Source organism: Microtus oregoni, unplaced genomic scaffold (assembly GCF_018167655.1).
Source record: "Microtus oregoni isolate MIOR12 unplaced genomic scaffold, Mior012 000008F_ref0000371, whole genome shotgun sequence".
Lineage (NCBI taxonomy): Eukaryota > Metazoa > Chordata > Mammalia > Rodentia > Cricetidae > Microtus > Microtus oregoni.
Window position 1 is genome coordinate 46972879 of NW_024543067.1, and position 25339 is coordinate 46998217.

A 25339-nucleotide genomic window follows, 5' to 3' on the forward strand; every position below is an offset into this window, starting at 1 on the left:
CTGTTTGTAAGAAGTAATTATTTTATCATACAATCAATCAGGATAGAACTGGCTGTATAATTAAAATTAATTATAAATATAATCGCAGAAGCTTAGGCAAGGCTTTAAAGTTCATCCAGCTAAGATTAACAGATCGAGGCCTGTTTTATAACCTTGTCCAAGTTGGTATGGCAACATGGCCAGCCTGACTCCCCACAGATGACCCCAATTTGAAACGCTCAATATATTGTGTCACTGGAGACTGGTAAGGGTGCAGTGAAGTAGACATGGGTGCACTTTTTCACAGGCTTGTAAACTGATACAACCTTTGTGGAAGGAGATTTTATTTCATTGCTCAGGGTACCACCAAGGTTTATGTCCCTCAATCTATGCACAACAACTCAACATAATAACTCAACTGTGCTCTGATGCTGCCTGCAACAATATTCACCATATGGGAAAATGTGCAACGGTGGGTAAGAGTAATGGGATATGTGTTATTCACACACTGCTAGTCTAAAAGGCATCACTGTGTAGATTATAACATAGGGATAGAAAGAAAATATATACGTCTCTTCAAAGATCCAAACAGCAATAACAGACTGTGGCATGTTCTTTTATCCACGGGTACCATACTTCTACTTGACAAAAGAATAACCCAAAATCAGTTGGGAAAATATGGCCACTGGAGGAGAGTCAGATGGTCATGAAGTCATGAAACTCCATTACACAGCTCCAGTTGCTACAGAAACCTGCCTGCTGGTAACCTCCATTTACTCTGCACCAGGTCTGGAAAGTGAGGTAATCAGAACAAAAACTCCCAAAACTATGTTACATGTGCAAAATATTATGATCTTAGTAGTTCTCAAATAATAAAGTGCAGCCATCATGGCCCCTCACCGTCATGCTTAATATCCCACATATATCAAATGATTCTGAAAACGGTCCCCACTCCAGCCCTCTGGGTGAAAGGTTCTCATTTGCTCTTCTTCATCTGGAATACAGCTTTGTGGTTTAGCCCTGGAAACACTGTCCAGTGCTTCTCAATACTTGAGTCTAAAATTGCCCCGTAATTGAAGGCAAATGACTCTTTTCTCTCTTTTCTTGCCGTTTTTTTTTTTTTCTGGATTTTGTTTTTCACTGTAGACTGATATTTTTTCCTTGAGTTATAACAGGTGGAAGCCAAATGCACATATTGCCAAGTCAAATGCGGTCAGAACCAGCCAGGGTGGGAGGTGGGAAAAGCTTGATCTTTGGGATGACAACTATGTCATAGGATATTATCAGAATGATTCACATATATTTTGTATGGAAGCTGGAGCTGGAGGCAGTCAGCGGGGAGCAGAGCGAGGCTGCTTGTTCAGCCCTCCGCTTCCTGGGGACTGCGGGCTTAGTTCATGTTTGAAGGTCCTGATGCTTTGGACCATGACTCAACATGGGTGTAAACTTTGGGTCCTGGAGCTCTCAGTTCTGGCCCTGCATCTATTTCAAAGCTATCTGTTAACAGATTTCTGATCATTCATGACGGTGAGTCTAAACTGTTAGCGTAACAGCACACATTTGAGGTAGCATATGCCATCAAATATGAGCCTTGTCAGTGGGACCAGGGTTTATCCCTAGTGTTTGAACTAGCTTTTTGGAGCCTATTCCCTATGGAGGGATACCCTGTTTAGCCTAAATATAGTGGGGGAGGACTTTGGTCCTGCCTCAAAATGATGTGCCAGACTTTGTTGGCTCCCCATGGGAAGGTAGGGGGAGCAGGAGCAGGGCAAGGAGAGGGAACTTGGATTGGTATGTAAAATGAAAAAAGATTGTTTTGAAAAATAAATAAAAAGGGAAAAAACGTATGAGCCTTGTTTTAGCAATTGCTTGTATCTAGAAACCCTAAAGGTGTTCATTAGCTAAACTTTAAGAGAGATTTCTGTGGTCTACTCTTTCACATCTCATTAAATTACAAAAATATAAAAAAAATTACACAAATGTATGGATTTGTCAAAATTTAGCACATATACAATTGACTGAAATTTCATTTTTACAACAAAAAATATACTCCAAACAGTGAATTCTAGTCAACATGCACGCTGGATCTCTCAAAGAGAATTGTGCATACACTTTAAATTTATATTGAAATATATCAAAAAATAAGATGGACTAGTCACAGGTAGAATACTGAATAAACACGTGACCCAACATTTACAGTAAAGTAGTCCGGTAGAATCTAAGTCGTAGTTGAATGAGGTGTGTGTCTGGGCCTGCTCACATAGGCTCCCAGGAGCTGATTTGGCATGGATCTTTCCTAAGTCATGTTGACGGTGGGAACACGCATACCAAAGCAATCAGTGAACACAAGTGAGAGAGTTATGTTTTTGTCCACGCTGCTGAACACAGCTGGGTGGGTGGGCAATTCGCCATAAACCTCTTTTCACTTTCCTGTATGTTTGCAAATTTTTATAATAAAATATTAGCAAAAATATTATTCTGGGTTTTTCCTTGCTGCTGATTAAAAAAAAATAGAGTTCCCTTCAGGTTTTAGAGTTTGGCTCTAACTGAGATTTAGTATGCCCTCCCCCCCCACACACACACAGCAGCAGCAGCTGGAGGGAAAATATTTGTCACAATATCATGTTTTCAAAGAATCATAGAGGCAAAGAGGCTAGCAGAATGGGCAGTCCACTGGGGCAAAAACAGGCAGTGGGTGAGGTACCAGAAGTCCCCCTCCAAGGGGGAACTGAGGCTGTGTCTGAGAAGTAGCCTACAGTGTGTGGAAGACAAGGAAACACCAAGGAGCATGGCCCAACTCTGCAGGCTAGCTTCAGAATGACGTCTAGATGGGTCCCTGGTGTGTTGCTGGTTTTCTCCTGAGGATGGTTTTGGCTTGGCATCCTGAAAGCGTAAAGCATTGACGACTTACACCTTCTGTAGCCTCAAGGTTCACAGGAGCCAATCACAGTAGAAGACGGGACTTAAAAATCACAGCAGCAGAATGATAGGATTGGCTTCTCCCCTAGGACTATATAGCCTATCTAGTCACAAGTTCTTGGACTCTATAATAGAGACAAGTATGGTCTTTATCTCATAGGAACCCATGTAAACCGCAGTCAGCCAAAGACTCAGTGCAGGGGAGAAGGTGCACACAAAATCCTACCACTAACCTAGGAGCTACTGGCATTCAATTGCTGCCGAGGAAGAGTAAATTTTCTTCGGTGATATTTATTGGTTAAGCATGACCCGGGAAAATCTTTTATCTTCTCTAGTATTCATTTATCCTGTTCTGTAAAAGAAAAGTAGTAAGGTTCATACTTTGAAATTTTCATAAACATCTATATATGATAAAATCATATAGAATGCACCTTGAAATTATCATAATTATCCTCATCACTATTGTTTGACTGGTTGCTCTAGTCTACTACAGTAAGGCAGTATGAAATCTCCATATCTAGGATGCACCAGAATAAATTATTAATTTGCAAAAATAAAAATTAGATTTCACTTGGGTTGCATGTTTGCTTCTTTCTCAAAGTTTTCTATTTGTATTGTGTGGTTCTTCCAGTTTCTGCAATGCACCATATCTATTCCAGAAATCACCGAAAGAACTGAACTAAAAGCAAGAATGTTTTCCTCTCTGAGATGATTCCCTGGCTCTTGATTTTCCAGGGTAGACGAAGGATACAAGAGACAAGAGTGGGAAATGATCCCCTAAATTGAGTGAGGGAAAGCTGAATGCATTTAAACTCTTTCATCCTTTGACTAGGTGAAAGTCCAGAACTAGATAGGGAAGGGTGATTGTGAGCACATTTGTATATTTAGAGGTGTTGACCGAAGTTTCTTTCCCACCCAGTCTCTCAATCATTCAGTCCCAAAGAAATACACAGAGGTCTACATTAATAATAAACTGGTTAGCCTAGGAGCTCAGGCTTCTTATTAATTAATTCTTACATCTTATAGTAACACATTATTCTTGTCTATGTTAGCCACGTGGCTTGGTACCTTCTTCATTGAGGCAGTCATGTCTTGCTTGCTCTGGTCTGGGTGATGACTGCAGACTGAAACTTCCCTCTTCCCAGAATTCTCATTGCCCTGCCTATAATTCCTGCCTGGCTACTGGCCAATCAGTGTTTATTTAAAATACAAGTGACAGGGTACAGACCATTGTCCCACAGCATAGAGGCTGGTGTATTTTAGGACCTTTAAAGGAACACAAGTAAGGGAACCATGATTTCTAAGGGAAGACCTGTTTCCATGGAAATCAAATATGCCAGGTTGCTGCTTCTGTATTATCCAATAAGATATTACACCTCTGTGTTTACTCTGTTGTTATTTTTATTTTTTCCAGTTAGTGGAAAATGAAGACTGTATAAATGGGAATGAGGACAGGAGGACGGGTAAAGTGACCTGTCTTTCCTCGCTTCGGAAGTTCGGGGTGCCGGTCTCCGCTTTGTCAGTTTCAGCAGATGGAGCAAGAAAGTTGTTGAGTTTTTCTTCTCATTGCTTTTCTGATGATATGTTTTCTGTTCTTCCTTAACATTCTACCTTAGAAAGAAGTTGAGAGTTCTTGTTACTCTGAGTTTGTCTCCAAAGTCAAGCTCTCTGACGTTGTACGACCCAGTTGCTGAGGGGAGGTATATACTGTCCACCTGCAATAGGACATCTGACCCCCTCTAAAACATACCCCTCCATTTTCTGTTAATTCATCGAAAATAACCCTTCATTCAAGTCAGTTCAGCAAGTGATTTTTCTGTGTGAAGCCATGGATTTGGGAATGAAAACTCTGAGTCCCAGGGAACTAAGTCTGGTGGTAAAGACACAAAAACGCTCAACAAGACAGACAGAAGAAACACAAGGATGTTTGCTAGGGAAAGCTTAAAGGTGAGATCTAGTCTTTCTGGTTGGAAGAATTGTGGTTGCCATGGAGAACTGATGTGGGATTCCCCTCTGTATGCTGTGGATATGTTTTATTGCCATTGGTTAATAAAGAAGCTGCTTTGGCCTATGGCAGGGCAGAATATAGCAAGGTGGGAAATCCAAGCAGAGATAGAGGAGGAAAGAAGGTGGACTCAGAGAGACACCATGTAGCTGCTAAAGGAGAAAGATGCAGAAAGGGGTAAATTTAAGATATACAAGCTAGGTAGGAATATGCCTAAACTGTTGGCCAAGCAATTCTGTGTGATTATTTTGGTCTGGGCAGCTGGGAAACCAAAGTGCAGTCTCCATTTACAGAGTCCTAATTTCTGGGTAGGACCCTGAGTAAAGAATAAAAACTTGGGGAGTGAAGTGTGGAAAGGAGGAGACAGAAGATGGAAGCAAGTGGTTCCCCTAAGATGAAAAGCATGAGCCCAGTCTTTGAAGCATAGATATATTGTACTTTCCTGACGCACCTGCCATCACTGGGTCTGGGAATTCTAAGGCTCTTAGCTAGATTATGTCACCTGGTGAGCTATTAGCATAGAGACAGCTGGCCCGACACCACAGATCTTGACTCAGGAAGTCAAGGTTAAGACCCAAGAATCTGTATTTCTTACGTATTCTATGGACCATATATTCAAAACAAATGAGCTAAAAATGGTATATGGAACTCAAACAATGGAGGCTGCTATTTCATATGCTTAAAAATCTGATGAGTAAATTGTAACTTGGAGGGACCAGTGGTGTGGCAGGAGGGGGGTTTGTCTGAATTTGTTTCAACCATGGAACTGAGAATTGCACATCTCTCTGGGATCGTCTCCTTGGTCTACGGAGGACATTAAAGACAGAGGTGACCTCACAGAAGCACAATTAATTTCCCTTTGTGACAAGTTGAGAATAAAAGGATACTTTAGTTTCTTCTTAAGAAACTGTGGCCGGGCGGTGGTGACGCACGCCTTTAATCCCAGCACTCGGGAGGCAGAGGCAGGCGGATCTCTGTGAGTTCGAGACCAGCCTGGTCTACAAGAGCTAGTTCCAGGATAGGCTCCAAAGCCACAGAGAAACCCTGTCTTGAAAAACCGAAAAAAAAAAATTTAAAAAAAAGAAAGAAACTGTGGAATTTGAGCAAGAAAAGTCAGAGGGGTGCAGTAACACATACCTACAATCCTAGTACTGGTAAGCATGAGACAAAAAGACCACAGCCTAGGCTAGTGAGATCCTAGGAGGGAGTGTGGGAGAAAGAGAGAATGAGAGACCCACTGATGTCATATGATACAGTGATGGGTTCTATGCTGGGGTTGTGTATCAGGAAATGGACTTAGAGACTATACTCATTGCTGTATAAGAGATAGATAGATAGATAGATAGATAGATAGATAGATAGATGGTAGATAGATGGTAGATAGATGATAGATAGAGAGATAGATAATAGATAGAGATAGATAGATAGATGGTAGATAGATGATAGATGATAGAGAGATGGTAGATAGATGATAGATGATAGATAGAGAGATAGATAATAGATAGAGATAGATAGATAGATAGATAGATAGATGATAGATAGATGATAGATGGTAGATAGATGATAGATGATAGATGATAGATAGAGAGATAGAGATAGAGATAGATAGATAGATAGATAGATAGATAGATAGATAGATAGATGAGATGAGGCCATGCCATATAATATTCAGAATAAATTTTAAGTTTTTTATTACCCATGATGTGTTTATTGCCTATATCAATAGTCTTAAAAAAGAAACTGTGGAATTTGAGACTCTTTAGGAGAAAAAAAATGTTTAAAAAGAATGGAGGGAAGCGTGACTCTGGCCATTGAGATGAACTTCAGGTACCCAGGGAACAAATGTATAGAAATCACCAATTGGTCCCTAGACACACTGGCTCAAACTCTTTGCAGGGGCTGAAGGTAAAATTTGGTGTACAAAGAAAGTACGGCTAAGAACAGAACCTAAGGAGAAGCAAGAAGGTAAAGTAGACTGTTGACGTGGACTACAGGAAGGCAGAGGTGAGGTAGGGTTCCGTCCGAGTGAAGTCTGGGAAGCCAGAACGGACTTCAGAGAAGAGTGTGATCCTCCAGAGGATGCAGACCAATAACTTAGACAAATGGAGCACCTACTATCTTTGGCAAATCACTGTCGCTACAATAAAGCACCTGAGAAGAAATAGTTCATCATGTTTATTTTACTCACAGTTCTATAAGTGCAAGGACATAGTACGGACCTCAGGCGATGACCTTTGACCTTCATCATGACATAAGTAGGATACCATATGATGAGACGTCCAGTGTCCAAGCTCAGTGCTCTCTTCCTCTTCTTACGAAGCCACAAAGGCCATGTGGAAGCCCTAGTCTCACAACCTGATTTCATCCTAATTATCATCCAAAGACCCCAACTCTAAATACCATTAACATGTGAATTTATGGAATGAGTTTCTAACACAGGGCTTTTGGGGAACGTATTCACAGTGTAGTTTCCATTTTTCTCTATGTTGAAGGAAGAGCCGTAATTAAAAGAGAAATGGAACCATGGAGCTGGCAGTTGGCCTAGAGCTCGGTGTGGCTTAGGAAAATGCCTAGTATATGTTATTACGTCTATAAAGAAAAAGACAAGGGTACTATGGAGGGAATGCTAGGCAAGATGCCCAGTCTCTATGGAAGTAACACTTGACTGGGACCTGAATGATAAGGTAGACCGAAGAAAGCAGAGACAGGTATTTGTGCCATGGTTCCACCAGGAGACATGATTGGGCGAGAGCTTGGGAAGCGTGATTAAGACTGGAAAAGCTGGCCAGGGCTCTTACTCAAAATCTTGTTAAAAATCCCTCTAGCTAGGCCTAGTGGCACAGATGTGTAATCTTAGCTACTCAGGAAATTGAGATAAAAATATTACAAGTTCAAGGCCAACTTGGGTAACTTAGCAAGACCCTGTCCTCAAATAAAAAGTTGAAAAAAGAGGAGGAGAAGGTGCTGGGAATATATATCTGAACAGCAGAGAATTTGCGCAACTGCTTAAGGCCCTAGATTCACTTCCTATTATAGCAAAAACATAAAAAAATAAAATCCTCATAGAATGGTCTGCTTTGTGGAGTCACAAACTATGCAAATCCCTCAGCAGTTTTGCTCCTCATCAGTGCCAACTTGTTGTTGAAGAAAACCAAAGAGTTAGAGTTGGCAATTTACCTCCTCTACCAAATACTATGGTTGGAATTCGATGTCATTCCAGCATACCCTGGAAGGACTGAGGCCTGCCATGATCGAGGATAGACATTGTATGTATATGCTTCTGTGCCTGGGGTTCAGAAAGCAATTTTCAGGGAGGATTTCGAAAGCTGTTTTGAGCATTATGTAGCCCCTTGAGATGATGGATTCATTCCAAACACATAACAGAATTTCCTAAGGGAAGCTCACAGCCGCAATACCTTCATTGTCCCCCATATCTGTCACTTCTGGGGTCTTCGGGGCACATAAAGGTGTGTAAGGTCCGAGATTCTGCTCTCATTTAGTCTACTGCAAAATTGATCCTGCTGGAGGGAAACACTTGGCAGTCTCTCTTTTGTGTTATTAAAGCATTTCCATACAGCCAGGCTCACAGCTTTACCTGGCCGCATAGGTTTAATAAAGCAATAAAGTGTTTGGGAGTCAAACAGACCAGAATCCAAGTCCTACCCCTTTCCCTTGCCATCTATGTGACCTTAGGCTAATAGTTTAACCTCCCTGGGGCTCTTTTCTGTGGTGACAATGATAACATCTACGTAGCTATGGAGACGACATGAGTTATATATACATAGTAGCATTTTCATCGCCATCCCAACTGTTCAAACTGAGGTCCCTGCAAAACACAACAGAAGGTCAGCAAATCTTGAGGAACTAGCTAAACCCTCCTGGTTCGGCTCCTGAATGTGGCTGCTACACCTTCCAAACTGCCAGTCACCTCTACTGCTTACAGAACCCTCTCGTGTGTGGGGTTACTCCCATCTCCCCTGTGATCACCCACCTTGCAGACACTGACATGCAGTGCTATTTTACAAGCAGTCTGTGCAGCTGCAGGCTGCCCAAGACCAGAAAATCGCCCTAGGCTCGCCCCTTTCCTGAGTGGCAGATTGCTACACCTTCACCTCAGCTCAGCTATCCCTTCAGACCTTTTCACACTCCAGGTGTGTCAGGGTTTAAAGTCAGATCTCAGTGCCTCAAGAACCACCTTTGTTTGCCTTCCATCCCACCTGGCAGCTCCGCAAGGCTCCAAGGGCTAATGTTTCAGGAAAGCCCTGAGGATACAGCTCTAGATTCCCAGGACTGCATTAAAGACTTGAACAAAGGTGCCAAGCTGGTTGGACAACTGCAGCCCAGTCAGGGGTGGAAAGAAGCAGAGTTGCGCTTGCTGTACAAGTATTTCCATTCAGCCTGGGTCTCTGGCTCAGAAGCTGACAACTCTGGCCTCTGGAACAACCTGGCAAATGGAAAACTGAAGGGATTTTTTAGGTCCCATGCTTGTATCCATACTTTAAATACCACCTGCTTGCCCATGAACAGAGGGGACTCCCAGTTGTTCCAGAACCCAACTGTAGGGCAAGAGGAAACCCTTTCTCTGCAGAGCTGGGAAGCCGGCTGGAGATGACTTTCTGAGTCCCCGGAAAGAGGAGTCTGGTAAGGGAAAGAGACGGTACAGTCTCAGAGAGAGGGAGGCCCAAGGTCATTTTCAAAGAGGTCAAATCTTGTACACACGATACAGCTAGGAGTCTGGGAACAGTGGGGCCGTTTGCTCTGAGCCTCATCTGTGACTTCATTATTGTACAAACATTAGAGAGTATACCGGATCTAAATGGTAGCGCCTGGTACATACCTCGGCTTTCTGGTATGTTCCACCATATAGTTAATCCATTATTGATTGAAAAGCCACTACGCAAAACATAACTTTTAGAGGAGAACCATGTCATCGATTTTATCTGATGCATAAACGAGAGAAACAGTAAAATGTTAGAGTTGCTTCTGAAGAAAATTCCAAAGTTTGATTATCATCAGCAGCTCAATCAAAAGAAGTTAGGACAAGATCACAGATCAAAATCTAAACTGACTAATGTCGTCCAGGGTCATATACCATTAACTTTGAGGCTTCTTTTCCCACAAGACAGAAATTATTTATATCTCTACAGGACAAGGAAATCTACAAGCTGTCCCCTACCCCTCACATAACTGTAAACTAGGCAAGGCAGCAGAAAATCCACCAAAGGAGCAAACAGGCACCAACTTAAAGAACACCCAGGTCTCACATGCCCAGGGCCAACGCTGAGTAATTTTTCTCCAGCCTGCTCCAACCCCTGGCTGGCTGGTTTGGGTCCTTCCTTGTCTCTTTGGCCTGCTGAGACAATTCAAGGACCTCTTTAGCCTGTTTCTCTCTCGTAATCTGTAGTCCAGATCACATTAATAGCTAACTGGGGAACCCTTCATGGCCACTTTGCCTTCATCCCATGGGATGCAGGTATGGAAATCTGAGGATGCTCTGTTGGCTTGTGAATCACAATGTTGCACTGATGCTAAGCAGCAGAAACTTCAAAGGCTGTACCATGGGCTGGTCCTCTTCTGCAGATTGTGTAGTCTGGGATTTGGGCAAAAGCGGGGAAACAGTTTGAACTGTAAAGCCAGAGCAGGACAAAACTGGCCCCTGAAAGCGAAACGCACGCCACAGAACACTTATGTGTCTTTGCTTTTGAAAACTTGGTCTTAATATGGAAACAGCGGCACTGACTGGCAGTATCATTAACTTGTGTGTCACGGTTCCCTGTGCGTCTGTTCTGAACCTCTGCTCCCAAATGGCATACAGGCACATACAATGTGCGCAAGAGCACATACAATGTGTGTAACTCCCATCCTTCTGAAGCTTGTCTAGAAAATGGCTGACCCTCCCTTCCATATTTCATACTTTTCAAACTTCTCATGGAAGACACTCTCAGTTCTTAAACCTTTAGGTGCTCTCCAAGACCCCATGCAGTCTTGGGGCTCTAGCACCTGCCATTTCAGCCTGCGTGACTCTGTAGCCTCCTAAGTGCTATCCATCCCCCCCATGTCTATTCTCTTCTATACACCAGAAGGCATTTTAAACTCATAAATCAGATCATCTCCCCACGGTTTAAGCACCCCCCCCCCACTGCACTTTCCTTGGATTCCTGAGCCTGAACCAAATTTCTTCCTGACTTAGGGCCTTACATGTGCTATTTCATGCCCCATTTCTCTCAAGATGTTCTTTTATCCTTCAATTGTCACTTCAAATGTGTCATCTACCACTTTCCAAATCACAATGTTTCTCTCACGGCCCCAATCAGGAAATTAAACATACAGAATCATTTTGTGGGACTCCTAATAGTGGAAGTGGAGGTATCTCTGGGTTTTTTGTCTGCTCTTGGGTCCCTTTTCCTCCTACTGGGTTGTCTTGTTCAGCCTTGATTGATTCAAGGTTTTATGCTGAGTCTTGTTGCATCTTGTTATGCTGTGTTTGGTTGATATCCCTGGGAGGCCTGCTCTTTTCTGAAAGGAAATGGAGGAGGAGTAGATCTGGTGTGTGACTAGGAGGAGTGGAGGGAAGGAGGCTGTGGTCAGGATATAGTGTATGAGAGAACAATTTTTTTTTATTTTTTTTTTATTGAGAGAAGGAAAAAAAAGTTTCCGCCTCCTCCCAGCCTCCCATTTCCCTCCCCCTCCTCCCACTCCTCTCCCCCTACCCCGACTCCTCTCCCCCTCCCTCTCCAGTCCAAAGAGCAGTCAGGGTTCCCTGTCCTGTGGAAAGTCCAAGGTCCTCCCCCCTCCATCCAGGTCTAGAAAGGTGAACATCCAAACTGGCTAGGCTCCCACAAAGCCAGTACGTGCAGTAGGATCAAAAACCCATTGCCATTGTTCTTGAGTTCTCATCAGCCCTCATTGTTCACCATGTTCAGAGAGTCTGGTTTTATCCCATGCTTTTTCAGTCACAGTCCAGCTGGCCTTGATGAGCTCCCAATAGATCAGCCCCATTGTCTCAGTGGGTGGGTGCACCCCTCATGGTCCTGACTTCCTTGCTCATCTTCTCCCTCCTTCCGCTCCTCATTGGGACCTTGGGAGCTCAGTCCAGTGCTCCAGTGTGGGTCTCTGTCTCTATCTCCATCCATCACCAGATGAAGGTTCTATGGTGATATGCAAGATATTCATCAGTATTGCCATAGGATTGGGTCATTTCAGATTCCCTATCCTCAGCTGCCCAAGAAACTAACTGGGGACATTGCCTTGGGCTCCTGGGAGCCACTCTAGGTTCAAGTCTCTTGCCAACCCTAAGGTGGCTCCCTTATCTAAGAATTGTGCTTCCGTGCTCCCCTATCCAACCTTCCTTTATCCCAATCATCCTGTTTCCCCAAGTTCCCCCCATCCTCCCCTTCTCACTCTTCTCTCCCCATCTCCCCTTACCCCCATCCCACCCCACCCCCAAGATCCCAATTTTCTCCCCGGCAATTTTGTCTACTTCCCATAGCCAAGAGGATAACTCTATGTTTTTCCTTGGGTTCACTTTCTTATTTAGCTTCTTTAGGTTCACCAATTATAGACTCCGTGACCTTTATTTATGGCTAGAAACCAATTATGAGTGAGTACATCCCATGTTCATCTTTTTGGGTCTGGGTTACCTCACTCAGGATAGTGTTTTCTATTTCCATCCATTTGCATGCAAAATTCGAGAAGTCATTGTTTTTTACCTCAGCATAGTACTCTAATGTGTATATATTCCACACTTTCTTCATCCATTCTTCCATTGAAGGGCATCTAGGTTGTTTCCAGGTTCTGGCTATTACAAATAATACTGCTATGAACATAGTTGAACAAATGCTCTTGTCATATGATAGGGCATCTCTTGGGTATATTCCCAAGAGTGGTATTGCTGGGTCCAGGGGTAGGTTGATCCCGAATTTCCTGAGAAACCGAAACACAGATTTCCAAAGTGGTTGCACAAGATTGCATTCCCACCAGCAATGGATGAGGGTACCCCTTCCTCCACAGTCTCTCCAGCAAAGGCTATCATTGGTGTTTTTGATTTTAGCCATTCTGACAGGTATAAGATGATATCTCAAAGTTGTTTTGATTTGCATTTCCCTGATTGCTAAGGAGGTTGAGCATGACCTTAAGTGTCTTTTGGCCATTTGAACTTCTTCTGTTGAGAATTCTCTTTTCAGTTCAGTGCCCCATTTGTTAATTGGGTTAATTAGCATTTTAAAGTCTAGTTTCTTGAGTTCTTTATATATTTTGGAAATCAGACCTTTGTCTGTTGCGGGGTTGGTGAAGATCTTCTCCCAGTCAGTAGGTTGCCTTTGTGTCTTAGCGACAGTGTTCTTTGCTTTACAGAAGTTATGAGAGAACAACTTTAAAAAAATGCAGAAGTAAACTTACTAAGTTTAGAAGTTTCGAGTAATCTTTGGGGCAGCCACTCCCATCTCTCTTGCTAGTGATATCTCCCAGAGTCTAGCATGGTACTGGCCCTAAAGACTTATGGGCTAAATCCCACTACATGCAAATTAGGGGCCAGGATGTTTCTGGGTGGAGAGGCTAGAAGCATCCTGCTGAGATGTGGCAGCTGAAATGAGGCAAACTCTCCTTGAAGGTGGTTGGGGTGGTGGGGGCGGTGGGGCAGACATGCAAATCTTGCATGGCAGATTCCCTGTCTCTGGAAAGATACTCAGATACTTCTGCCTGCTTTACCCCGGTTTAGGAGAAAGTGACTTTGCTCCTGCTCCACGAAGATCCTTCCAGGTGAACTCAGGAATTTATCATCCTTGCATTTTTCTGTCTGTTTCTACCCTTTAATTCCATATATATAATGAGAGTTCTGGAATAGATCTCTGAATTCCCTTCAGGGCCCGTATTTGATGGTTTTAAGTGGAAATGGGTTCCACCTGGAATCAAGGCATGCTCGGGTCAAGCCTTTAAAAACAACCTACTCAAGCTTAGCTGGGCCATCACTAGGAGGCTGCAGGGGCTCCTTCCCAGTGGGCAGCCCAGGTAATGAGGCCCTTGCTCACCTGCCTGATGAGTAAGAAACAGCAAGAGGATTATGAAGCCCATATCCAGTCTCCTCCAGGCCAAGCCCTGGAGGGTCCCTGGTGTGGAGTTCTCTCTCTGGAATGTCTCCACTATGATCAATGAGACTATTAAAGGGGGTTTTAAAACTGGGCAAAGAGAAATGTTCTCCTCACGAGTTTTTAAAGCGCATGCTTGAGATGATGGGTTGTTAAGCACACTCACCTGGGGAGCCTGTTCAAAGTGTCACCTCTGGCTCTCTTCCAGACCTCTGCCTTGGGAATCTGGGCAGCCCCTGAGAATCCATCTTGACAGGCTTCCAGTGATCCTGGTGCAGATCAGAGGTGAGAAGCAACACGTGCTGGCGTGAAGGAGCCTGCACTCTGCAGGGACAGGGCTTAGCCGGACGCCAGAGCCTTCCCTTCACCAGCTTCTTGAGGCCATGAGAGACATCGGAGAATCTGCACAGACTCTTCACCTGTCGGCCTCCAGCCTCTGAGATCAACATGAAGCCAGTCATTGGAAGGGCCCGACGACAACATGCCAAACAGCTGTATACAACTCAGACGGAATGCACAGACACAACTTCCAGGAGAAGGAAACCTTGGACTTTAAATTAGTGAGCATGTGAATGCATTGGCTCAGGCTGTCCATCTTCCAGAAAGTGAAAGGTAAGTTTGACTGTTCCCTGCTCCCCTATTGGGTTGTGCAAAGAATTTAAGGAACAGCAAGTTTAATTTCGCGTAGAAGCGTGCATTCTTCTGATCTGCTGAGAATTCCCTGCCGTGCCTCTCCCAAGGCCTAGGGGGCATGGCAGGAATCTCAAAGTTTTTTAAGTCACAAACCATCAAAACCAAAACTTTGCAGTGCATTTCTCTTTGATGTTGGCCAGTTTGACACACACATAGAGATTCTTCGAAGTCACGTGTTCCGAGAGCATCCCACTTCTTTTCACTGTCCACATGACCACCAACCTCCTGAGAAACTTACCCTAGAGGAAGAGGGTAGAGGAATGGGACAGAATTCACACACAGCAATATGGATCCAAGAGACTGATCTACCTGCAGTGCAAACTCTCTTACCGCACAGGGATCCCATGCTCTAGGGCTCACTCACCTGTGGAGACCCATCTATGGCAGATAGGGAGTGTCCACACAACACCTGTAAGGTCACGTATCCACCGAGGACCTGTGAAGCAGAGAATGGGGTCTTTGAGATTCTGTCCTCGTGCTATGTCTCCTCTCTGTATTGCAGTTGTGAGTAAAGTGAACTAAGCGTGAAAGGTGGAGATGAAAGAGAGTAACGAGAGGAAGGGAAGGAAGCCGCTCATCCTTCCCATCGTGGCCCTTATACACAGCAGGACCTTGGGAAGCAGCCAGCAGCATGTGTCCAGCATCTTTATTAACTCACAAAGCACAGTTCCTGGGCACTAGGCTCAGACAGCTCTGGAGACTGAAAACTGCAAGAGTCCAATAGAAAGGTACCAATAGTCTTAAATCACGTGGATGTCAGCACCCTGGGGCATGGGATGCACCTACCCAAGCTTCAAGGACAAGGTCATGAGAATCTATCTTACACTTCAGGGGGGGAGCAAGAAAGACAGCTACTGAGATGACTCGTGGTCATTGAGAAGGAAGGACTCTTCTAGAGTCAGCACTTTCTGGTCCCCAGGGAAACTGTTGAGAGCAATAAAGACAATGACTCTGTTGATGTCAAGAAGAGGTGAGCAGATTCTCTTCACTTGGGCTGTAGACATGTTGTTGAAAAGGCAATCCTGGAAGCCACTCACTGAGTCCCAGAAGCCCTTGCTACACATACGTGAGCCAAAATAACTAGAATTCTAGAGTCACAAGAAACCTAAGTGTGGAAACCCAAGAGTATGGTGCAAAGGAAGAGGACTTGGTTATGCTAGACTGGGGAGGCAGAGCCCATAAATGCCACCAGCCCTGGTTAGTCCCACCGCTGTTAACCATGCTTGGACTCCAGGCCAAGTTTGCCCAAGATAATGACTTTTCAATATAAGTCTGAAATTGGGAGTTTTATGAGCAATTTAACTATTCTTAGAGGTTGGTAACTATCTCAGTATTATTTAAACACTGTTTAGGCAGACAAAACCCTTCTAGGGGAGAGAAAGTTCACACCTACGAGCATGCACCTCGTGGATTCTGATATCTCAGCTTTTTCATAACCAATCACACCATAATTAATATTAACTAATTGCTGCCCTTATTTGCCTGCATAGCTGATGAAACCATGTTTATAGGTAATTCTTCCAATCCTGCATAGCTCTACAACTGAGCAAGCAAAGATCCAAATACAGGTCTCCCTGCTGTCAGATACTTTGAGACCTTCAGTTGCAGAAACACACGACTGATGACCTCAAGCATGTCCTTTGCAGGGGGTGACCCGATGGCAGTGACAACAGTGTTTCAACTGCTTAGTGTTTGTAGTAAGATGAGCCCTGGAGCAAGAGCCTTACAAAGCAGAAATGACTGTCTTGCCCAAGGACAATAGCAGGAGATTAATAATAGAAATATTCTTCCATTCTACACAGTGTAAAGAAAAATCCCTTAGTACTCAAAGGTGGTTTGTGGATCCATAGCATTAGCAACATCTAGGGGCACACTAGAAAGGCAGGGGCTTGGAGGTGGGAAAGTCGCTTATGGGGTAAGAGTTCTTGCACAAGCATGAGGACCTGAGTTCAATACCCGGTACCTACATAAAAAGCTAAGAATGCCCACAAATAACCCACGGTGGGGCAGAGGCATGAGAATGACTAGGATTTGCCAGTCACCCTTGTAATTGAAACAGCATAGTCAATCTCCTGGCAGGGCCTCTTCCCCTTTACTCTTTAATCCCTTACTGGGCATGGCATACAGTCATCTGAGCCCTGTCAACCCAATTTATAAGAACAAACAGGACCCTCTCCTAAAACCTTTATGTTATACAATAGCCTGGGGCCTCCAGGCCTGTGGCACACCCTTGGGACTGTGTGAAAAGTCAGAACAGCCACAGCAAGCTTCCCAGACATGCTTACAATGTGTGGATAAAAGTGATGCTTCCACTTGCAAAGTATATTCATAAGACAGGCAGAAAACAGTGGGTGTGGGTGCGTTGATTCTAAACCTTATTTGCCTGCAATGAGAGGGCAGGGTTCTCAGTCGGGAGGACCTCAGGACAGAAACCTTCAGCAAACACTGTGACATCGACCTGAGCCCAGGTGCTGGCCTCATTCTCCTGCTCTGACTGTGGCTGGACTATCAGGCAGGACTTCTAGACTTCCGCATTGCAGCTCTTCCACCCGCAACTCTCACGCTTATTAATTTCTTGTCACTTCGTCTTTGGTTTTGCATCTGTCAGGATATATCTTTTTTGTTGCCTTTTGACTCTTCTTCGTTGTAGAAGCACAGGAAAGATCATCACTATTTCCGCCATTTTACCCCAGAAGCCCTTCCTGAGACTGTTTCATGGCCCATAAGTCTTGCAGAAAATGGGACAAACTCTTCTTTCACTCTTCTGCCATCTTTGGGTACCAGGAGGAGAAAGACCACAGTATTGCCCCATCAATATATGCACATGATTGCCACCCAACATCCCTTCCCATCTATCTTGTTTATAGGGTGGCTCTGCCTGCCCCAAAGACAGCCACATTCCTTAAGCACATAGGTCACCTTCGAGTCCCTCCCTCAGCGTCACCTGATTCTTGGAGACCCCAATCAGTCAAGGAAAAATTAAGTCAAACTTCCCAGTGCCTTCTCCTCCCAAAGCCCCTCACCGCACACACGTGCAGCCAGAAAGCCCATTCTGGCTCTAACCCATCACAGACCTTTCCATTCCAGGGAAACTGTGATGTTGCCATGGAAACAACCAGTGAGGTGTTTCTCTGGCTCAGTCCCAGACTGAGGACCCACAGCCCACACTGCAAAATATTCACTGCTTGGTATGCAAGGAGCCCCCTAATATCCCTCTCCAACCCAGGGCTGCCTCCCTGCCTCAGTGGGGCTGTTAGAGACAGAGTGTATGTTTGTGTAAACATACATATATGCGTGTTTGTGTGTGAGAGACAGGTCTGAATTTTTTCTCTTTAGCCCAACCCCTCCCGGCACACAAAAGACACATTCTTGAAAAGGAAAAAAAAAATGTATTTTCCCCCCTGCATTCCAGCTGCCTGAGCTAAGCGGAGGAATGAATGGTTTGGGGAAAGTCTCACACAGGAATAAATTTACAAGGGACAGCTGAGTGGATAAATTCGGTCTCCTGAGAGTGGCATTACGAGGCCTTTGGCAGGAGGCTGGCCCCTTATGCAGAACAGTCTAAAAAGGAAAGCAGAGTAAGGGGGAGCTCTCAAAAGCATCCAAAATACCACTTTTGGGGTTCCTTGGAGTTCTCTTTGGCTGCTAGCATGTAAAGACAGGAGGAGGCCCATTAACAAACGCAAATAAACCTTTTCTAGATGGCTGCCCACACCCCACCCGGGGTTTGCCTAGGTGCCTTGGTCATTACGATGGGTGCTTTAAGATTACCCTTGTTTCCTAACGTCACCTGATGCCCACATACTCCAGAACAAAAGCGGTCTCGACCCAGTGGCGATCTGGCAAACAGATCGTGCTGTCTTTGTCGGTGTCTCCTTCAGATGAAGAGTAAAGTGGCCAAGACACATAGGACAGTGTAAGGTTGGGCACAGAACCAAGCGCCACTGCTTGGGGACACACTGCAGAAAGAGGAGACAGCGCTGCCCAGGAAGTGCTACCAGGGCTGGAAGAGTCTCGCTCAGGGCATGCGGGATCGGTTTCTCTTGGTTCCCATGGTTTTTTCTTGCAGTGGTTGAGAGCACAGTTAAGACAGCGTACTTTGGGGCCACTGTCCCCACCTCCACCCCAGTGTTCAACTCTCGTTCCTCCCTCCTGCCTCTTCCTCACTCACGGCAGAGCCACCAGTAGCTGGAATTAGAAGAATCCTTTTGCTTATTTGAAGTTCTGAAACTCATTAACCCGTATCCTCGTTATTTCTCTAGAAACCAAATTTTAGTACTTCTGCAGCTGGTAAAGACCCTGTTGGTCCTCATGACAGTTTTTCCCAGGCTCTTTAACCCCAGCCTGGGACTTGAAGTCCAGCCAGACAGGCTCCTCTGGGAGAAGTGAGCTGTCATTTGTGGGCCACCAAACATGTCCACTTCTCAGGCTATGTGCTGTGCTGAGTTACTTACACTGACCCTTTGCTACCAATGTTCATACTTCTGAAGTCATCATGGATAACTGAGTAGCAAGGCTTTCCAATTCCATCCCATGTGGAGACGAAGACACCGGTGAAGAGACCTCTTCCTGCTGCCGAGAGGTTCAAGTCCTGTTAACCAGATAGGATTTCTAGTTACCAGGTACTCACTGCATTCCCGGCTCTACTATTTTTCCCAAGTAATTCCCTGTGCTGGGCACTTACTCGCATTTTATATGGTAATCAAGCACAGGGGAAGAACCAAACGATTTGCCCAAAGGAAAATATTCGATCTACTAATACTCAGCCATGCTTTGGGAACATTGGCCTTTCAGAGCCTCGGTTTCCTCATTTTAAAAGCAGATAATATGTGGCCTTCAAATTGCTGTGAAGATTCAGTAAAATGGGATTTGCGAAGTTCTCAACTCAAAACCCAGCCTAACCTGCCAATCACGAGCTGTGGGACTGTTCTACTTGAAGGGGCGGAAGAGAGCCTCTCTCTGTAGCCCATCTTCATCAGCAAGCCACAAGAGCAGCTTCCCACCCTTCCGCCTTGCTCAGAACAGGGCTTGCAAGAAAGCAAGTGACTGAGATAGTTGCTCATGTCCTCCAGACCCACCCCTAGGCTGTCCCTCCAGGAGCCATTCAGCCCTCTAGACACTGAGACTGTCCCTTCAGGAACCATTCAGCTGTAATCCTGACACATTTTCTTCCAGGTGACAGGGCTTTCCAGATCTGTTCCTCATCTCTCATCTACTTAGCATCCTTAAAAGCCAAAAAGTTACAATGGATTCAAGAAAGAAAGAAAAAAAAGGACATGAAATCCAAGTTTGCCTGTTTAAAATTTACCTCCTTGAGCTTCTGTCTTTGAAAGGCCACTTTCTCGACTTCCGTTTATTCTCCTATAAAACAGACAGATAATAGTTCCAGCAATGCTGGGTGAGAAACGAAGGAAAAACTAGGATGTATGTAATTCCTAAAATACTCACTGTTGTTGATATTATCTCCCTATGGATACAAGCAAGTGTGTCATGATTACCGAACTGCATAAGTGTAAAAGCGTGACAAGGTGGCCTCCCATTTCATCAGACATCACACGCACTACTTCTGCCACTGTGCAGAAACGCACAGAGTTTGGCCCAACTTAAACTTGGCAATATTTACAACCCATGACCAGAGTCCACAACCTGCAGGAGAATGTGATCCGAATTGCCTGCAATGCTTCGGTTTTAAAGTCACAGGCTGGGGTACCTGATAGACAGACTAACGTTAGGCATCCTCCCTCCCTCAGGCAAATAGCAGTTCCTACAATCCTTTTGGAGTGGTACCAGCATGAGTCATTAGGTGGAAGAGAAAGTGAGTGGGGGCTAGCTGCTCTTGGCACTCCTTGGCTGTACCATGCCCTACCAACATGCGTTTCATAAGTACTTACTGGTGAATGGACAATAACTATTTCAGCGAGCCTAAATTAAATGTGTATTTGAGAGAATTAAGCAATCCTGCAAAGAGAATGCAATAATATTTTCTATTGTGTGTGTTATTTCTTTAGAAACATCAGGGCTCCTTTCCATCCAGGAAATTTTGGCTTTCAGAAGTACTCAAAATTGAAGCAAGAGATTAATCCAAGGAGAAAATGATGACCTTTCTGAAGGGCGTGGGTAATGCCCACAGAATAATGATGGCTAGAAATCCCATTTCAAAGTGAGCCAAAGGAAAAGGACGTCATTGGGAGGCTCTGATCCAGCCAGCAGAGTGATCACTGGCATGTGTAGGAGCCCACAACTGCGCAAGGGGACCTCTCTTTTGCTTCTATGGACAATTGTCTGAGGCAGTTATTGTTTTTATTACTTACAGAAGGGGAAACTGGTGTGCGTTCAGAGAGACTAAACAATGTGCCCAGCGTTGCACAGCTGGCCTCTGGCGAGATTAAGATGCCAAGCAGGTTGGAGTGGCTCACTCAAGCCTCAAGACAAAAATGCCCCAAGCTACTCTAGTAACATAAGTCTATAGTGTCTATCCTTGTTTTCTGGGTGTGGTAGGAAGTGGTGTGTGCCCTCCCATACTTCTCCCAACCACCATTTCTCCTTTCATTACACACAAAAGTTAGTTGGTCATGTTTCACTTGGAATAAGGACACACTTTCCAGTTCCTCTGTGGCTGCCTGTAGCCAGATACCCAAATATTGGTTCATGGGATATGCACTGAAGCAAAGTGTTCAATTTCTAGAAAATGTTCTAAAAGAGAAAACTTGTTTCTTTCTTCCTTCCTCTCTTTTTCTAGTTGGCTGGAATGTATATTTGACCACACACACACACACACACACACACACACACACACACACACGAGTCACCTTTATGAACTACAAGAAGGAGATATTGAGGATGACAGAGGTGTCCTATAGAAATGTACTCACTGATGAGTTGTGATGCCATCATCACAACCTTGGTCTCCTTCTCCAACACTTTACATGAGAGACAAATAAACCTTTACTTAAACACTGTTATCTGAGGGGTTCTGTTGCTCCTCTGGATAGAATTCTACTGCCCAAGGCACCCCTACTCTTTGTCCTCATCTCTCCTACTTTCTTGCATCTTCAACTTTCTCTCACACCCAAATGGATTCAGTTTGCACATGTATCAGATTAATGACAGATCTCCAAACATCAGGAGGACCATCCACAACCTCAGAGAAGGCAAGTGCAGGCTGAAGTTAGAACCATCATTCGAGAGTCAATGTTCTCAGACCCAACTTCCAGAGAGGGTGCAGCTCAACCCCAGTTCCCCCTGCCCAGTCCTCCTCTCTGTCCATCTATGAAGCAAGACCTAAGTCTTGCCAACAATATCGCCTTTCCAAGAAAGAAAGTCCAAGTCACCCTGCTCCCCTGGCTCCTCTCCTGCCATCCTTCTCATAAGGTCTGATGTACGTGATGTGGCACTCAGGGAACATCCAGTCCCACCCAAAAGTGCGAGATTCCAGGAAGGGCCAGGCCAGACTGCACTGGACTCTCCCCTCCTGTGTGTCATCGTTGCTTATCTTCCAGGACAAGTCCGACTGAGCCTGGCTGCAAAGAGAAGTGACTCTTGTTCTTCCCATGGAAATGTTTTAGTGAATCCCACAGTAGATGGAACCTAGAGTCCCTTGATCATTGCATTCTGGAGCTGGAGAAAGCAGAGGTCAGAGTGTCAAAAAAGAAAAAGAAAAAAAGAATGATGATGATCTTAAAACTGAAGGAAGCCAGCCAACCAAGGCCAAGCAGATTGCTATTAAATGACAAAGACAACTGGAAACCACAACAGCACAGTTAGGCAGCTCTTCTGACATGCCCAGCACTGGCAAAGTCACGTGCATTAGGTTATTGCATTCCCCAGCACTTGTGAGATAGTCTCAAAGACACAGTTCTGCTTGCTTCGCAAGCTGCTGTGTGCTGATTCAGGGTTCAAGTCCAAGGTTATTTGTTGCTTGAACCCGGACTGTGCTCATTTATAGGACTGTGTTACCAACTCGCTACTTGCCAAAGCAAGACAGTGTCAGGTTTCTCTCTCACACAACTAAGACAATCTTGGCCCTTTGGAAACCCAGACAGGTCATCGGTCTCATTCACATGGCTCTGTCCTGGAAGCTCCCGGGGGGCCTTGATACTTGCAGGATGGGAATCTAACATCTGAATCTAGAAGAAAACTGAGCATCACTTTTATCCACAGGAACCAAACTGAGCAACCACTTCCAAGGTTCCCACTAAGGCTCAGTGTGTAGTCCCTCTCTGGTTTACTCAGTCACTCAAGTGTTTATTGAATCAAATAAAAGTATACCTAGTTCAGAGATAAAATATTTAGAAGAATTTCAAACTGGGCTTCATAGAGGACGTGTGTAATCCCAACTAAGCCCGAAGAACTTGTTATTGAGAGGTTGAGACAGGAGAATTACCATAAATATAAAGCCAGTCTGGGCTAAACAATAAGCATCTGTTTCTTAAAAGAGAGAGAGAAGAAATGGAAAGGGAGAATAGAGGGAGGGTTTTAATAGGAGAGAAATAATATGCAAATTATTTCACAAATATTTTTTGGTAAAAAGTATGTTAGGTGCCACAAAGGTAAAGTACCCAGTACCATAGTAGGGGATCAAGGAGGCTTGTCCAGAGAGGACATGAAATGAGAGGGGTTTCCAAGATGCTAGGAAGCTTTGGAAATTCAAGAAACTAAAAAAAGAAATCAGAAGACTGATGAAATGAGTACGAATTGGATTGTTCAGACCTGGTAGATTGGACTCGATTCTAAGAATAAGGAGACATCACTGAGAAATTTTACATGATGTGATTTGTGATGATAAGTAGACACTTTCGATGCTAAAGGCAGATGCCATCACAGTGCAGGCAGAGGCCCCAAGGAGGCTTTCCCAGTTGCCCCATGAAGAGACACTAGAAGGCTGAGAAGAAAGAAACGTGAGTAGAATTCAGGGGATGGGGAGAAGAGACATGAACTGCATGTGCGAACACAGAGCTCAAAAGTGCTCTTTTGTGGAAAATTACCAAAAGTTTGGCTTATCTAGACTCATCTGGAGACATGAGTTTGACCACTGGCACGCCCTTTGCTCAGCTTCCTAATTAGCTACAGATGTCAACAAGAACCCACCACCACAGTGGTGAATATTGTGTTGCCATGGATCCCCAGCCAGGAGACTGTGAACAACAACAAACCCTCGCTCCCCAAGCTTGCTTCTTGTTAGGTGTTTAGTCACAAGAAAAGAAATTAGTGCAAGTTTCATGTTCAAAGAATATGTCAAGGGGTGCAAGGCGGAGGCGCAGTCTGCACCGTGGCATAGCTCGGGCATCCCTGCGCTGGCAGCAGGTACTACCCGGGCAGGCATGGTGGGCTCCTGGACGGCCTGTGTTCCGTGGACAAACTCAGGATTAACTGTGAAGTTAAGCCCTTAGCTGCTGTGACTGAACAGAATGGACAAATTGATGCTGACAGGTTGCAGAAGTCTAGCGCAGTCTGGCATTGTGGGAAGATATAAACTTTTTCATCTGGAGACTTTTTACCTTATGATTTCAATGTTGAACAAAGAGATGTCTGTCACAATGGGAGTCAGCGAACGTAAAGAGCTCTCGGCTCTGCTGAGCAGCTGGTGACAACACTTCATCAGTTTCCATGGCGATAGGAGGGAAACAGTGGGCCCCCAGAAACTGCAGAAGAGCTTTTGACAATAGGATTCAGGTTGAGCCCCTAAACTGTGAATTTCATTACAAAGCAACACAGCGCCAGTGGGAAGATCACCTTTGAGGACCGCCTGGCCTTCTGCTCAAACCGAGGACCCTCACAGAGAGCATTCAAAGTTAGGATCCTGGTTATCAAGGAAGGGTGCATTTCTCATACGATGATTTCATTCAGTGTTTTATAACCATCTAAGTCAAAGCTGTCTGAATAAACTCAACATTCCTACTGGAGCCGGCCCTTGCTTCCTCCCTGCCTTCAGTGCTGTGTGTGGAGTTCCCCCAACACTCCACAACAACTATTGAACAGGAGCATGACTTTATATACAACTGAAGCTTCATTTTTAATTTTGATAATAAATTCTTGAAGCTTAATAATGTAAGAAGAAATTTGTTGTACCACTCAGAATCTCCTTGAGCCATTGTCAACCAGGCCTTATTTTCCTGCCAACTCTCTTATATATAAACTTAAGTATGCATAATTTTTAAAGCATATTAGATATTTTCTCATGACATATGGAATCTTTTCATCAGACTTAGCTGTTATCCGTTCTTTCCTTGAGGAATGTGCCTAAAAGTTTAATGTGGGGTGTTCTTATGCAAGTGACGTTGATCCACAAGGGTGCAAAACAAACCAAAGCCCACGGTAATCCACTTACTAGAAAGAAAGTATAAGCTTTAGAACTGGGAACAGAGAATTTGAATGGCTGTTGTCTGACTCTTTAAAAACTTATGGATAATTTGAGTGACAAAAATACTGTCACCACATCCGTCTTTGTCACCTATCCAAACTTTTGTTAATTATGCTTTAAAGTCTTGTATATTATAATCTTTAAATTATCAGAAAAAGACTGGGGTAGATAAAAATAAATAAACTTTATTTTGACTAGTAGGGTTCTAGATGTCTTTACTTTTATATATTCCCATATCTCACAAATTTTTGTAATATGCATGCTTCCATTTTAAAACCAGATGCCAGGGGTGGAGAGACA

At 44.3% G+C, this 25339-nt stretch overlaps 1 pseudogene; it reads left to right on the forward strand.

The window, feature by feature from the left end:
* Positions 1 to 657: 657 nt before the first annotated feature.
* Positions 658 to 24543, forward strand: LOC121451368 (annotated as a pseudogene).
* Positions 24544 to 25339: the final 796 nt, after the last annotated feature.